This window comes from Salvia miltiorrhiza, chromosome 4 (genome assembly GCF_028751815.1).
Source record: "Salvia miltiorrhiza cultivar Shanhuang (shh) chromosome 4, IMPLAD_Smil_shh, whole genome shotgun sequence".
Taxonomy (NCBI): domain Eukaryota; kingdom Viridiplantae; phylum Streptophyta; class Magnoliopsida; order Lamiales; family Lamiaceae; genus Salvia; species Salvia miltiorrhiza.
The window spans coordinates 38,994,675-39,007,467 of NC_080390.1; positions in this window are offsets into that span (position 1 = coordinate 38,994,675).

The following is a 12,793-nucleotide window of genomic DNA, read 5'->3' on the forward strand; positions in this document are numbered from 1 at the left end:
GCTCAGATGATGAGAGCCGAGCCCTGATGGCCAATGAATCAGAAAGTGTGGCTGACAACAGCTACGACAATGGAATGAATGGCCCAGAGGTAAATTCTCACTCAAAAACTCCTTATACTGATAACTTCCTGATGGTTTCAGGAGACCACTCAGAATATGGAGATAGCTCATCCGATGAAACTGACGAGTTTGATCAGCTCATGACTGATCACTGTCAGCTAAGGAAAATGTTCGAAGATCTCCTCAAGCAGAATCAGAAAATGGACAAGGAGATCAATGATGAACGAGCTAAGAATCAGACAATCATCTACTTTCCGGATGAAACGTGTCTTGATCAGCTAATCATGGAGAACAGTCGACTGGAAGAAGAGCTCAGAATCTCCAACTCAGAATGTGAAAGAGCATCTCATGAAATCAAGAGGCTCAATCACAAACTGGAAGAAACAGTCAAGAACTGCATGATGCAGTCTCCCATGATGAGCAACTTTCCATCGAAAGGCCTGGTCAACAGCATCGGAGGAAAGGTTGGAGCCGCCAAAGGAAAGGATATCATGATTATCTCAAAGGACGATCCTTCTGAAATCACAACCTCAAAGAATCAAGAGATCATGATATGGATGAAGTTCACAAACGCAGACTGATGGCTAGATCAAATGTTCCACCTCCACGAAGCTACAGACGAGCTAAGGAGGCCCCCAACCAGATCATTCTATTGAAAAGGCTGGAAAGCAGATTTCAGTCAAAGATCCGGGAAGGAACATCAGGAGTCAAGAAGAATCTTCCTCACCAATCCAGGGGAAAGAAAAGCCACATCAGTCAGAAACTGACATCCACAGTTCAGTTTCAGAAGGAACAACATCCGTGGAGACCAAGTAATGCTGAGTCCAGACGAAGCAAGAACCATCCTCGACAGCAAGCTACTGGACATCAGCCAAGTCTCCAAAAGTCTGCAAAGAATCGAGTATCTCAGGGAAGATACTTCGCCAAGCAAAGAAGACCTCAACCACTCATCAGACAGAACTGCTACAAGAGTGAGGCCTTCAAAATGATTTCTCAACAGAAGAATGCTCATGTGCCACCTGAAGCGCCAACAACATCAATCAGACATTCAACAAAGCGTAAGAGATCAGCCAGACCAATTTTGAAGCAGATATGGGTTCCAAAGGGAACTCGAGCTAACATCGAAGGACCCAAAGCTTGATTGGGTGCCTGAAGCAACTCTTCCTTGCAGGTCAATGTCAGGAAACATAAAAAGAATGAAGAGGCCAAAGCTTCAATCAGAACGTGGTATCTGGACAGTGGCTGTTCGAAGCACATGACGGGCTACAAAGAATATCTATCTCAGTATGTTGAGAAAGCTGGATCCAAAGTTGCATTCGGAGACAACTCAATTGGAGAAACAAAAGGCTACGGTGTGCTCAATTGGCTATGGCACAAGAGACTCAACCATCTCAACTTCAAGACGATCAACAAACTTGCTAAGCATCAGCTGGTAGAAGGTCTTCCTTCTATTGCATTCCAGAAGAAGCAAGAATGTGAAGCATGCCTCAGAGGAAAGCAAACGCGGATATCATTCAAGTCAAAGTCAGGACACTCCTCTGAAAGGATTCTGCATATACTTCACATGGATCTGTTTGGCCCGATCACTCCAAGAAGCTACAACGGTAGGAAGTACACCTTAGTAGTCGTTGATGATTACTCACGATATACTTGGGTTGTATTTCTCTTCAAGAAGAAAGAGACACTGGAGGAACTGCCAAAGCTGCTGAGAAGACTAAGCGTTGAAAAAGAAGTCAACATCATCAGCATCAGATCAGATCGCGGGACTGAGTTCCTCAATACTGTCATTCGTAAGTATTGTGATGAACAAGGAATCAGTCGTCAAACTTCTGCAGCAAGAACTCCACAACAGAACGGAGTTGCAGAAAGAAGAAATCAGTCTCTAAAGGAAGCAGCAAGGACGATGCTAGCCGAGTCAAAACTCTCCTTGAAGTTTTGGGCCGAAGCAGTCAACAACGCATGCTACACGCAGAATCGCTCCTTCCTCACTCAGAGACATGGAAGAACTCCATATGAGTTATGGAAGAACAGAAAGCCATCGATTGCCTACTTTCATGCTTTCGGTTCTAAGTGTTTCATACACAACAATGATAAGAAGAGGTTAAACACTTTCGATAGCAAGGCTGATCCAGGAGTTTTCCTTGGATACTCTGGAACAGAACGTTCAAGCAAAGCCTATCGAGTGTTTAATACTCAAACTCTTTGTGTTGAAGAAACACCTCATGTGATCTTTGATGAGTCTACAGATGATTTCAGGGAACAAGATGCTGAAAAGTATGTTCAGATCGCTGAAGGTTCCAAAGCTGAAATCCACAACATCGAGCCCTCTACTGTCTTGGTGTGGGGACCTGGCAAAGATGAAGATACTGAAATGCTTCAGTATCAGAAGATCAACCAAAGGTCTGAAGTTCAGACTGGAGCCAATACAGATGACATCAGTCAAGGGGGAACTCCAGTTGCTGAAGATCGAGTCGAACGCGCAGAAGCCGCTCAAGCTCAACTCTCCCCTGCTCCAGAAGGTACTCATCACCCCAGAGCAATTCTGACCGAAGAAGCCCCACCTTCCTCAGATGAAATCAAGAAGTATCGAAGATGGTTTGAACTCCACTCGAAGGAGAACATCATTGGAGAACCATCAGATGGCGTCAAGACTCGGAGATCAATGTGCAACCTCGTCTTCGACATCAATCAGAACTGCATCAATGAAGATAAGAATTTCAGCTGTTTCTTATCAACTACAGAGCCCAAGGATATTGAAGAAGCTCTGAAATCTACTGAGTGGGTCATCGCAATGCTAGAGGAACTCAATGAATTCAACCGAAATTCAGTTTGGGAGCTTGTGGATCGACCAGACGATGCAAAGGTGATTGGCTTGAAATGGATTTTCAAGAACAAGGAAGACGAAGAAGGAAACGTTGTGAGAAACAAAGCAAGGCTAGTGGCTAAAGGATACAGTCAAGAAGAAGGAATCGACTACGATGAGACGTTCGCCCCAGTTGCCAGATTGGAAGCAGTCAGACTCTTCTTAGCCTTCGCAGCTCACAAAGGTTTCAAGGTACACCAAATGGATGTCAAGTGCGCATTTCTCAATGGAGTGCTCACAGATGAAGTCTATGTAGAACAACCTCCAGGGTTTGAGGTTGCTGGACCAGAAAAGGTGTACAAGCTGAAGAAAGCGCTCTATGGGTTGAAGCAAGCACCAAGAGCGTGGTATGATACTCTCTCGGAGTATCTGGATGAACAAGGCTTCAAAAAGGGATCTGTGGACAGAACTCTGTTCACTCTCAAAGAAGAAGATGATCTCTTGCTTGTTTAAATTTATGTCGATGACATAATTTTCGGATCCAAATCCGAACGCATGTGCAAGAAGTTTGCTGACATCATGACCAACAAGTTTCAAATGTCCATGATGGGAGAAATGAATTTCTTTCTCGGATTGCAAGTCAAGCAGACCAACGAAGGAATACTGATCAGCCAGTCCAAGTATGTAAAGGAGCTGATAGCTAAGTTCGGTATTCAGCACATGAAGTCAGTCAAGATCCCGATGAACACAAACTGGAAAGTTGATCCAGGTTTAGAAGGAAAATATGTTTCTTCGAAGAAGTACAGAGAAATCATTGGATCTTTGCTGTATTTGACTGCGAGCAGACCAGATATCGCATTTGCAGTCGGGGTATGTGCAAGATATCAATCAGATCCTAAGGAAGCTCATTTAGATGCAGCTAAGCGGATTCTGAGATATCTCAAAGGCACGCCCAATCTAGGATTGTGGTATCCATCAGACGACGACATCAAGCTCACTGGATTTTCAGATTCAGACTTCGGTGGATGCAAGCTTGATCGCAAATCAACCTCCGGAACATGTCAATTCCTAGGCAACAAACTCATCTCTTGGTTTTCAAAGAAGCAGACTTCAGTCGCCACCTCTACAACTGAAGCTGAATATGTTGCTGCCGGAAGCTGCTGCTCACAAATCCTGTGGTTAGTCCATCAACTAAAGGACTATGGGATCGACGAAAAGGAAGTTCCTATCTTTTGCGACAGCTTCAGTGCTATTGCAATCTCCCAGAATCCAGTTCATCACACCAGAGTAAAGCACATTGAGATTCGACATCACTTCATTCGTGATCATGTCGAAAAGAAGAATGTCTCTGTGGAATGGATTCCCACTGCTATTCAGAGAGCGGACCTGCTGACCAAGGCTCTTCCAGAAGAGAGGTTCAATGATCTTTGTGCAAAGATCGGCCTCATCTACCCTGAAGAGTGATGCTGTGTTTGAAGATTTTCTCAAACAGTCATGCTGACTGGTGGTCAACCAAACTGCTGCTTCTACGATCGTCGACGTGGAAAGCAATGAAGTCCGAATGCTCATCTGAAGAAGAAATCATCATGTTGATTCAACCAGGATCTCGTGGTATCAACTGACTATTATGATCAGTTGATCAATAAGTATTTTAAATGCTTACCTTTCAAAATCAGTTATTTCAGTTATGAGCTTTAAGTTTTTAGTTCAAAATCTTTTACTCTAACTGATCAGTTTCTTTTAAAAACTTTAACTGATTGTTGGATTTGTTGGAAAATGGAATATCCGTGAAGGAGAAGATTTTTATAAAGTGAAAATCTGTTTTGATTGAACTTGTCCTGATCTTTTTGCCAAAAATCCTTCCAACCTTTTTGCATCTGCAATAAAATTTCTTGAAAAGCTCATTGACATGACAGTATGTAATGATGCCTTTCAACTTTTATAGAAATCACAGTCCCTCGCAGTGACGGCGGACGCGAATTTTCTCTTCAATTGCATTTTAGGCACAGTTTTCGAAAAACCTTCCATCTTCTACATGGTTCACTTTTTGTCTATTTATACCATGTTGTCTTCACGATTTTTCTGCATCAACTAACAACTCTCCACAGCCTCCACTGTGAGAAAAAGTTTCAATTGTTTCAAAAGTTGCAGAGAAAATTTGTTCCGACTAAAGGAGAAATCTATGACTGCAAAGTCATGGAGTGGAAGAATGACGCTCACATACCTGGTCTTCACCGGACCCTTCCACTGGATCTCAACGTCTCTCCGGCGTCAAAGTTTGCTCTACCCTCACTTGTATCCAACGAAGCGAGCGTCTTCTATCCTCATACCCGGAGCATCGGCTTGAAGTATCTGTCTGAAATAACACAGACTTCATCGTCTTCACAAAAAAGCCTCTCGCCCACTGTGAAGCTTCGATGCCAAGCAACAACAATGAGCAGGAGCTCGTTGTCAACCGGTGCAACATTGACAGTGTCTATCCTCACGATAGCCACTCAGTCGATTTTCCTCCTCCACACACTTCTCTTCTGATGCCTCGTTCTCTTCACCATCAACCCTCTCCTCAACCTCCTTTGGTTTGCATGATTGCTGCTCTCTTCCTCAATATCTCGAGAGCCATGCAAACCTGATACCACCTCGTTCTCCGCCTCCTTCATCCCTCCTCTCCTCACTCTTCATTTTTTTTCTAAACCCTCCGCATTCTCCGTTTACCTCTGACCCTCAACATCTTTCTCTGGGCCATTCTGCGATTCTGCTTCCATGCAGTGGTCTTAGCTTCATCCTTCAGTCAAAATTCCACCTTTTTCATGTTGCCAAAAAAGGGGAAATTCTTAAGAGACTTATTCTCAAAAGACTGAAGACGATCAAGCAAAATGATCATCCTATTTCATCAGGATGATCATGAGGAAGATTAACCAGAGGATGAGACCTCAATTCAACGGAACACAAGTGAGAGTGGAACAAGCTTAGGAACATGAAGACACGAAGACGGAAGATGAAGATCAAGAAGTTCAAGGTGCAGCCAAGCAGACTGCTGGAGTCCATGGGTTTTCCATGATGTTTTTGTTTTTTTTTTACTCCAATGTAAGTCTTACTCTGTACCTCGACTGATGGCTTATCAGTCTTTATTAATGAAATGAACTTCTTTTTTATCTCAACCTGAAGACAATGACTCTTTGTCCAGGCTCTGATTATGGTTTTTCTGTCTTCTTTTAGTTCTGTTTTTAGAACTGTTTTCGTTCTAACTCTAAGTACAAGTTGTTTAGGTTCTATTGTTAAGGGGGAACTGTTTTCACCCCTTGTTTAGAACTTGTGCTGTGAGTTTAGTCTTTTTGTTGTCTAGAACTACTGTGTGGTTTTGGCATCATCAAAAAGAGGGAAATTGTTGGGAACCTTGTGGAATATCCTAACCCTTGTTTTGATGATACCAAAATTCATAGGACTTTTTTTTAATAGACTAGAATCGTTTTGAACTCAAGTGTTAGAGTTCGTTTCTAGTTTAGTTGCGGTGTCAAAGAACGAAGACTGAAGACTGAAGACTGCAAATACCAACTGAAGTATCAGTTGAAGAATCAGTTGAAGACTGATTATTTAATGCGCGCAATGTACTGATACTAAAGTCAAGTATCAGTTGAACATTCCTCCTAGGACTGATCTTCCAACGTTCAGAGAAATCCACGTACGCACAAGTACAGCCGCATTAAATGCAGAGATCTCAATATCTTATCTCTGCAGAGGTCATTCCTATCTGGTGGTTACTTTTTAGAGATGTCACGTCTCCTGTCCATCAAAGAGAGCCGTTTCCACATAGACAAGGAACCTCGAAGATTGAAGCCTCAGCCCAAATTCGAATTGCTCTCCAACGGAAGAAATCTTGAGGACGATTTACGCCAACGGATCTATTCAAGAGTTCTCCTACAAATAGCGCTCGAGGATCACTTCAACCTTCACCGATTCAACGACATAAACTGAAGCTCTGCCGAAATTGCTACTCAGCCTAAAGCTTAAACCGCCCAAAGCTTGAATCGAAGAAGAGATTCCAAAGCCAAAATCAGTCACTGCTGATTACATACATTCTCTTAGACCCTCGGCATATATCTGTTTACCCAGAAGCCAAAGGTCAAACTTGCTTCAAAGAACTTGTTCTTTGTAAGTATAGTTGGCACTCGTTTAAACCTCTCCCCCATAAGAGTGTTTGAGTGATTCGGAGTTCAGGAAGGTACTCTGAACTCTGAGTGAAAAGTCTGAGCACGAGGTGTTCTTAGCAGGGAAATCCTACGTGAGGTGTGTGGGTGCTGAAGAGGGGTTATCTTCAGTTTACGGTTGTGTGCACCAGGCAAGCACACGGGTACGATTTGCAGTGCACCTGGCAAGCACTTGTGGAGTGGATTGTTGGTCTGATCAACCAGCCGTGGAGGTAGGAAAGGGTTTTTTCGAACCACGTAAAAGTCTCTGTGTTATTTACAGCTTTCAGTTTTACATTCATACTTGTGCTATTTCAATTGATAAAACTGAACACTGACTAACAGCAAAGAGAAACCTTAATCCAACAACTTGCTCCACCGAGGCAATTGCGAAACTAAGTTTAATTTCCGCTGCGTATGATATCAATCTGACTGAACTATCCTCTGATAGTAAGGAAGAGCGATATCATCTCTATCTTTGCAAACACGACTGAAGCCCTTATTTGAATCAGTTAAGTTCCAATAACTTAACTGATAACTCATTACTGAAGAGCTTTCAGTATCAGTCGTCAACTCTGTTGGTCAAAACTGATTTCAGTAAAACAGGAGTCTTTGTTTGCGTGTAAAGTTTCGTTTTAATCTCTGACTGAGATCCCTCTGATTGAGGCCAGTAGATTGTCATAAAAATAGCCTATAGGTGTATTCCCCCCCATACACCTATTCGAGACCCCCCGGACCTAACAATCTCGTCGGAGATGTAATTGCCGGCGGCGAAGCTCAGCCGCCGGAGATTAGCGGCGGCTCTACCGCCGGTATATTTTCTCGGGAAACTTAGGTGGTTTCCCGAACATTTACCGGCGGTAGAGATGCCGCCGGTGATCACCACCACCACACCGATGGTCGTCGATGTTGGGAGATTACCGGCGGCCCCGTGCCGTCGCTAATTATCGGCGGCATATTGCCGCCGGTAATTAAGTAATTATTTTAATTATATAATTATTTATTTATTTATCTCCACTAATATTTTCGTATTTATACAATATTTCAAACCTTAGGCGAACTTCCCAGTGGGTCACCCATCTTAGTTGTGCTCTAAGTCAAGCACGCTTAACCTTGAAGTTCCTTTTGAATTGTTCCCAGTAGAGAACACTCGTATAATTGATATAGTACCTATTAAATCATTTAAAGGCTATTTCAATATACAATATATATCATATATTCATAACATTTGAATATGAGGAGATAATATCCAAGTAATGTTGTTAATTACGGACCAGTCTCGTGCCGCCCGTATTTTTATGGCAAATAAATATTTATTTTTTAATTTTTTTTTAATTTTTTTATCAATATAGTTTATTAATCATAAGTATTTTAATTTGATAGTTTTAATGTATTTTTGAATTCATTTGCATATATGTCCTTATTTTTATGTCGAAACAATATATCTATTTATTAATCAATATGTTATTAAATTTTTTTATCAATCTACGTTATAGAGTATAAGTATTTTCATTTTGTAAATATAATGTATTTTGAATTCATTTGCATACCTTGAATTCACTCACAATAAATAGGACGATTTGAAAACATAAAACAATTAAATCATCTGGGAGAGAGTACAAATCAGGGGAATCACTCTCATCAGAGGAACCGTATGGGTCAGAAGAACCATTTTTTACCAGAAGGATTTCATCCATCAGAGGAATGACCCTAGCCAGAGGAGTCATCCGCACCAGAGAAGTCACTCTTGACAGAGGAGCACTCTTCTCCAGAGGAGTCATCCGCTCCGGAAAAGTCACCATCGTCAGAGAAGTCATCATCATCAGAGAAGTCAACTTCATCAGAGAAGTCATCATCATCAGAGAAGTCAACTTCATCAGAGAAGTCATCATCATCAGAGAAGTCAACCCCATCAAAGGAGTCCTTCATGCCAGAGATGTCAACATCACCAGAGAAGACGCCTTCACCAGAGAGGACATTTCCATCAGAGGAGCCAATAAACGCGCGGGAAGGTCTCCCGCGTATTATTAGAATTACCATTGTACCCTTCTATCACGCAGGACGCATGCACCGAAGACGTTTTTACTATTTTACCCCTCCGCTTGTAAATCTATAAATAAGGCTCGAGCTCGTGTATCATTTTTTGACGCTCTCTCATATTTTCGAATACAATAGTTGTTTTCTCTCTCGCGCAAGGTTTCCGATCAGCTACTTTTACTCTTTCCAGCCTTCTCGACTAGGTAGAATTTTATGTTTTCTTTTATAGATTTAGGTGTTGGTTCCGTAAACACCAACTGGCGCCGTCTGTGGGAAAGCTACTGAATTAAGACGTGAGATTACGGTCGCCGGCGTACGCGGATCTGTGAATTCAATCGGATTTGCGGGCGTTGGCACCGATCGGTCCGATAATCCGGATATCCAGCTATGTTTGATCGTTTAATTGCGTTTTCTGGTTTAATATGTGGTTGATCTGCTGAGTTCTGCGTTGATTTGTGTTTTGGGTGCATGGGGAAAGGTGGCGACGGGCGTAAAACATGAATCAGGGGAAATTTACGTTTATTTACCGTTTGTTTGGGGTAGTTATCTGCGAATAAGGGGTTCTCTTGTAGAATTGAGGTTCTCTTCGCCGATCTAATGTTTTGCATGAGGATATTGTAATTGGGTGCTCTGTTCCGATGGTGTTCGTCGTTTCCTTACGGATCCCCGATATTTTGGGTTTATGTTGCTTGTATGTGGTTGTTTTGCGTATTAGTGCGATAATTGTGGGCGATCTTCGTGTTTTATCTTGTTTTCGGTGAAGCGGGTGGTTATTATTGTTAATTCATGGGTTTGCATCGATAATACGCTGATCAATACTTTGCTTCTGTTGTGCTCGGGTTCGCGTTGCTAATCCGTGGGTATTCTTTGTTTGCAATTGATAATTACCGTTATTTCCTATGTTTTAGTGACTAATCCTCGCTTTGTATCGCTGAATCGAGGGGTGATAATCTGTTTTTGTTACGTTAGTTCTGTGCCGGGGGCTTATAGACGTTTTTCGTTTAAAGGAGGGGGTTTATGGGCGTTTTCCATGTTTTTCGTGGTTGATCTTCGATTTTGATGTTTAAATTGGAAGTTCTGTTCTGTTCCTGATGTATTGGGGTTTTTATTGCGGATCTGTGGGTTTTTGTGGTTAATCGTCGATGGCGAGAGTATTTATTGTCGTTGATACAAGAGTTTTACCTCAATAATATGATGATTAACGCTGTGTCTTAGTTATGGTGAGGTCCATATTGTTGTTTTGTGAATGATCTTCACTTATGGGAAACGATTATTTATGATTCTCCATGTTTTCCTTGACTAATCTTCATATTATTAGCTTGGTCTCTTACATAATTTCTTTTATTATCATGTTTTAATGCAATCGTGCTAACATATCTTCTGGCGATAGCTCTGTTTGTACTTGTCTCTGGGTATCTTGCGTCTGTTGAAGTTTTATTGAGGGCTCTGTTTTCTCAATCTATACTCTGGGTTTATTTCCCCGAGTGTAGAATTATTTGGAAGGGAATTTTTTAACGGTCTCTGCACCGGAAGCCTGGATTTCTTATTGGATTTCTTACATTGGGACTCCAATCGGTAATAAGGGGTTTATTCTTTCGTCGTTAGAATGGTTTCTCACTTTGTTTATGTGTAGGTACCATGGGATCATCAGATGCTCACCGCAACCTAGAAAGGGAGTTCGACTCCGCTGCTCTCACCACTGAGGTGCCACCTTAACTGTTCCCTGGCCTACAGGGCAATGCTACCTTCACTACCCCACCAGGGTTTCAGGCTATCCCCGCCACTCCGTTGACAGGGTTGAATGCAAGCCTCCAGAGATCTGCTCTGGTGACTCCAGGATCCGACATGCCATGCTTAACTCCCGCGTCTGGAGCGGGACAGATCACGTTTGGGTCGATGGAACAGATGATGGCGCTGCTTCACTACTCCGCTGTGCGTCAGGCACTAGGAACTCCCATGTTGTCCACTGTTCCCACTGTAGCTCCACTGGTGGGAACGGCTACTTTGCAGGGCACTGAGGCCCCACCTCCCGTTGCTCAGGAGGTAAACACTTTAGCAATCAACAAACAAGCTGCGATGCCTCTGGAAGTGCAAGGGGACCCTGCTGACAGGGAAGTGGAAAGAAGACCAGAGGGGAGTCGGGTCAGACTCAACAGTGTTGTGAGAAAGGAGAGGGTTGATGAGTCTGATAGTCAATCCGTCTCTTTGGTGTTCGAGGAAGAGAGACCAAGGGAGAAAGCTCGGCTAAAAAACCAAGTGTCTCAGCTAAAACATCAACTCCAGGATCTGGAGGAATCACTGAGGGAGAAATCCCGAAGGGAAGACAGGGAACAAAGGTCAGGAAAATCGCACCGGGTGGAGAAGTCCCATCGATCGGAAAAATCGCGCTACACAGAGAGGTCAGAGGAAAGAGAGCCGGAGTATTCCTCTGGCAGACATGAATATAGAGTCCACAAGCGCCACGCTCATGAAGTACCCAGAGACAGAAGGGAACAGGGGAGGCATAAGGGGGACAAGAGAGCTAAGACATCGAGGTTCCACCCAATCAGCAACCGCAGTCCTTTCTCGGACGATATTTTGGCAGATGTCTTACCTAGAAGCTACAAGCCCATCTCACTGGATTACGATGGCACTACCGATCCGGAGGTACACCTCAATCGGTTTGAAGGGTTAGTTACGTTGCACATGTACACAGAGGGCATCAAGTGCCGGATCTTCTCCACTACCCTTACTGGACCAGCTCAGTTATGGTTTGGGACACTGCCCCCAAATTCCATTCACTCTTTCGAAGAATTACAGACTCGTTTTCTACGTCAGTTCGCGAGTTCACGGAGGGTAGGGAAGTCAGCCCTTTCGCTGATGGATATTAAGCAGGAGCAGGGAGAAACGCTTCGGGAGTACACAGCAAGGTTTAACCTTGCCGCTCTGGAGGTACCAGAGGCAGAATCGCAAATTAAAAACTGCGCCTATGTCAGAGGACTCAGGCCAGGGATCTTTTTTGACGAATTACAAATTCGACCAGCAAGGGATTTTGATGACATCATGGCAAGGCTGCCGGGTTATCTACAGTTGGAGGACGCCAAAATGGCGAGGAAGGTGGAAAATGAGAAACACAGAGTCAAGAAAGCTGAGGAAGCACTTGAACGACAAAGACAGCAAGATAGGGCCCCATTCAGAGGGTTGCCTCCTAGAATACTCCCACCCCAGGGAGGAATGCCATCTAATCAACAGCGCACAGTGAATGAAGTAACACGGTTTACCGAATACACGCCCTTGATCAAACCACAAGAAGAAATTTTTCATCTGATAAAGGATCAGCCGTTCTTTAGGGCACCGGGGACCTACCGGACTGGGCCGCCGCAGGAAGGGCCTAACAATAAGTTGTGTGAATATCACAATTCCTTCGGGCATTACACGAAATATTGTGGACACCTTAAGCACCAATTGGAGTTATTGGTGCGCCAAGGATGTCTCGACCACTTCATTGATAGGGGAAATGAAGGTCAGAGGAGGACTGATCAGAGAGATCAGCGGGATCAGAGGGATCAGAGAGATCAGCGAGATCAGAGGGATCAAAGAAATAACCGGGATTAGCGGCGAGAGCAGGGGAACAACAACAGAGATCGCAGGCTCGATGACAACCAGGATAATCGCAGAGAAGGGGCAGACAGACAAGCTCTACCTCCCCCCCCGTATAGAAGGGAAGTTC